The sequence below is a fragment of the Neopelma chrysocephalum genome, unplaced genomic scaffold (genome assembly GCF_003984885.1).
Source record: "Neopelma chrysocephalum unplaced genomic scaffold, ASM398488v2 Primary Assembly neopelma1_349, whole genome shotgun sequence".
Classification (NCBI taxonomy): domain Eukaryota; kingdom Metazoa; phylum Chordata; class Aves; order Passeriformes; family Pipridae; genus Neopelma; species Neopelma chrysocephalum.
Window position 1 is genome coordinate 111,082 of NW_020898013.1, and position 4,234 is coordinate 115,315.

Below are 4,234 nucleotides of genomic sequence, written 5' to 3' on the forward strand. Positions count from 1 at the left end.
GGGGGAATCTGGGGGAGGGTTGGATGGGGATTTGGGAGGTTTTGGGGGGCTTTGGGTGAATTTGGGGGAGTTAAAAGGGGTTTTGGCGGCATTGGGGGGGGTCAAAAGTATCTGGGGGAAGGGGATTAAAGGAAAAAAAGGGCAGTTGGGGGACATTTGACCGGGGGGGGTAATGGGGCCTAGAGGGGGAGAGGAGGGCCTGCACCAAGAGCAGGTGAGTCCTGAGACCCCCCTCGTGTCCCCAAGACCCTTTCGGTGTCCCCAATTCCCCACTTGACACCCCCAATTCCACTGTCCATAAATCCCTCCCCACTGTCCCCAAACCCCATCCCTGATGTTCCCAACCCTCCATCTCACCCCAGGAGCCCCCCTGGACCCTCTGACAAAAAACACCTTCCCCCCCACTCACAGAAAGGCCAAGGGCATCTGGGGACACGTTGGGGACAGCTGGGGGGCTTTGTGGGGCACTGGGTGATTACTGGGGGATACTGAGACACACTGGGGGGAACCAGGGGGTTACTGGGGGATTACCAGGACACACAGGGGGACACTGGCAGGTTACTGGGGGCTCACTGGAGGATCACTGGGCCATACTGGGGGTTACTGGGGGCTCACTGGAGGATCACTGGGCCATACTGGGGGACAGTTGGAGGTCACTGGGACACACTGGCTGGTCACTGAGGGGGTTACTGGGCCATACTGAGGGTCACTGGGATACACTGGGGGCACTGGGATCCCCCTACACAGATGTGGTACATCTCTCCTCCCGGATTTTCAGAGGCACCCCCAGGACCCCTCTCCTGGGGGCTGGGAGATCCCCTGAACCCCACTGCTGGGCTTTAGGGGACCCCCGGGCACCCCTCCCTTTGGGGTCTCTATCTGCTGAGGTTTGGGGGTCTCTGGGGTTCAGAGGGGGGAAATTGGGATCCCCTTTCCCTGGGGTCAGTCCGCCGACACAGAGACCCCCTCAAAACCCCTGAAATCCCCTCAGAAATCCACCCCTGGACCCATCGAAACCTCTTCAAGGACCTCACAAATCCCCTCAGAGACCTCATCTCCCCCCTAGGACCCCCTAAACCCTCTCAGTGACCTGCAAAACCCACCTGGGACCTCCCAGGCCCTTTCAGAGACCCCAAAAACCTCCTTAGAGACCCTCAAAACCCTCTGGGACTCCTGAAATCCCCCTAGAAACTCACAAAACTTCTTCAAAGACCCCCCCCCGAGCCCCCCAGGACTTCCCAATTCCCTCAGAGATTCCAAAACTCCCTCAGGGATTCCCAAACCCCTTCAGGGACCTTCAACCTCCCCCGAGTCCCTTCGGAACACCAAACCCCCTCAGAGACTCCCCAAAACCTCCTCAGGGACCCCTAAAAGCCCCTAAGGGACCACAAACCCACAGAACAGCAGGAGAAATTTCTGTAATGGAAGAGAGCAAAGAATCTGAGAAGGAGGAGACCAAGGAAAAACTGGAGCAAAGTAATAAAATCATCCTGGCCCTTGCAGTTTTTCCTTCATCTTTTTCTCACTTTTCCTTTTTTTAGGGTTCTTTTTTTGGTTGGGTGATTTTGAATTTTTTTTCCGAGGGATTTTCTCAGGACTCGAATCACCCATTCGGGTTCTTGGGAGGCCCCCGGGCCCCGCGGCCCCCGAGAGGGTTACACGGCCCTGCGCTCTGACCCTCGGGAATCCCCGAACCCCCGCGCTAAACCCTCCCGAGCCCTCCAGCCTTTCCACCCACAGCCGCGCTCCCCGCAGCCCCCGAGGGGATCCCCAGAGCCCCGCTCTCCCGCACTCCGCGCCAGACAAAGGCAGGCCCCGCCGCCATCACCGATTCCCAGCAGGCACAACGGCGCCCTGCGCGCGCACCGCGTTTAGAGCACACCGCCGCAGCCAATCAGCGCGCGGCCATGCCTCCGAACGCAGCCTCCGCGCCTGCGCCCTGCGCGGGGCAGCACGGGAGTAGTAGTCCTTGGCGGATCATAGCGGCCATTTGCACGTGAGAGGAGTGAGGATAATACGTTTTTTTGTTTTGTTTTGTTTTTTCTTTTTCAGTCTTTTTTTTCTCCTTTTTCTTTTTTTTCTTTCTTTTTTCTTTATTTTTTTCCTTTTTTTATTTCTGCTTTCTTTTGTTCCCCTTTTTTCTTTTTTCTTTCTTTTTTATTATTTGTCTCATTTTTTTCCTGTTTTTTTTCTCTTTTTCTCCGTCTTGTCTTTTTGATTCCTTTTTTCCTTTTTCTTTTTTTTCTTTTTCTTTTTTTTTACACTGTTTTCTATCAGTTGTATTTTCAAGGAAGATTTAAACACATATCAAAACAATCTCCATCTACATATCTTACCACAACAGATAATCTGGCATTGTTCAAGGTTTGTGAGGATTCCCAAGATCACAAACACTGAGACATGAAGGGTACTCACACAAAAAACAGCTTTCCCTGCTTTTTTCCACAGGTAAAGCAAGTGTGGAAGGGGCACTTGGCCCCAGGCAAGATGCTTTTACAGCCACTTTAAGCAGCCCAGAGTGGATCTGGCTGGCAAATGGGATTATGCCCATGCTTTCAAGGAGTATTTGCATAGCACATTGAGGGGAAACAGGGTCGTTTATTCATCTACTGAAGGGATGAGAAGAGGGGGGAGCAGGAGCTGTGGCCCCAGAGCTTCTCTCTGCTTTGGGGTCAGTTCTGTGTTTTCCTCTGTCCATTGAATTCCCAACAAAGAATGAAAAAGCTACAGGAACTGCAGTCTGGAGTGGTCAGGACATGTGGAAGCAAGGGAATTTTTCTTCCCAGCTGGGATTGAGAGTGCAATTTCACACTCCTTTGGAGAGCATTAACTAAAACATCCCATTGCTACCCAGGGATCTTCCAGGGGTAACTCAATCCGGGCTGTGGGCAGGTCCCTGCAGGGGCAGCAGCTCCCTCTGCACGTTTGAGCTGCTCTAACCCTGCACTCCAACTACTCCACGGCAATTTAGGACCTCTGAGGACAGTTCCCCACTGTTTCCACCCCAGCGGAGACCTGAACACATCCTGTGGGCACTGTGTGACCACCCCTGGCATTAACACCCTGCAGGAATGAAGACACTGACTGTAAATACACTTGTCTACCTGTAAACCTCAACTTTGTTTGCTACTATACAGCAATAACATTTTCTATTCATATTGCAGCTACAGACTTAATTAATAGAATTGCATATATTGTGCTTTAGAAATAAAAATGCATTCCAAAGTCAGGCAATGCTAAACAATGAAAGTCTTGAACCCTCCCCCCCAAACCAGCCCCACTCTCTGGTTTCAGAACCAGCCCACTTCCTCACTCTCTTCACAAAAATTCCCTCCCCAGAAGTGATCAAAAAGAGTCTACTTAGGCACTACTGCAAATGGAAGTTGTCTAATAACCATTGCTTCTCACTCAGGAAAGGGAGAATGTGAAGAAAGTCACGATAAATGTTTGGATTCCTTCCTCTTTGACGTCTTCTCTTCCCTATCTGACGCTCTGGGACGTGTGCAGGGGGGTCAGCATCTCTTCAGAGATGGTTCCTTTCACATTAGAGCCCCTCAAATTGGCTTCCTGGAGGTCACAACTTGATCGGTCACAATTCGGAAGGGGAAAAGAAAAAGAAGTGTCAATGGAATGCACCCAGAACTCTGTTCAAAGCTTTACTTGAAGTCCATTTACCTGAACTCCATTGTAGTCTGAAACTGGAGAGCTCAGCCAAAAGCCAGCAATCCCCCAAGTTACCAGCTGACTATAGGATAGAAAGGAATAGGATGGAAAATGAATCCTAACTCACTTCCAAATCAGTTCCAGCCAACGTTGCTCCCCCGAGGTCACAGTTCTTTAGATTGGTGTTTCTCAGCGTTGCAACTCGGAGGTTAATTCCTGTCATCTGACTGCCCTCCATGGCCACTCCTTTCAGGTTGGCACCTGGAACACACACAGAAAGGAGTTCTGTGAGGAAAACCAGTCAGAAACACAGCAGCTCCACACTGGTGCTGCCTCAGAGCTGTGTGAATTGGAGGAGGACAAGGGGATTTCGGGCTGAGATGGTCACAGACTCAGTGCAGCCCTTGTGGGCCCTTCTCAGGGTTGGACAAACCACAGCTGGACCTTTTCTGAGCCATAGAAATGTACAAACGCAGGCTTCAGTTGGCACAGATTCACAAGGAAAAATCTTCTTACCTTCCAGGTTAGCTTTAAGGCCTGATGGGTCCTCAGAGTTGCAGCCTTTCAGGGA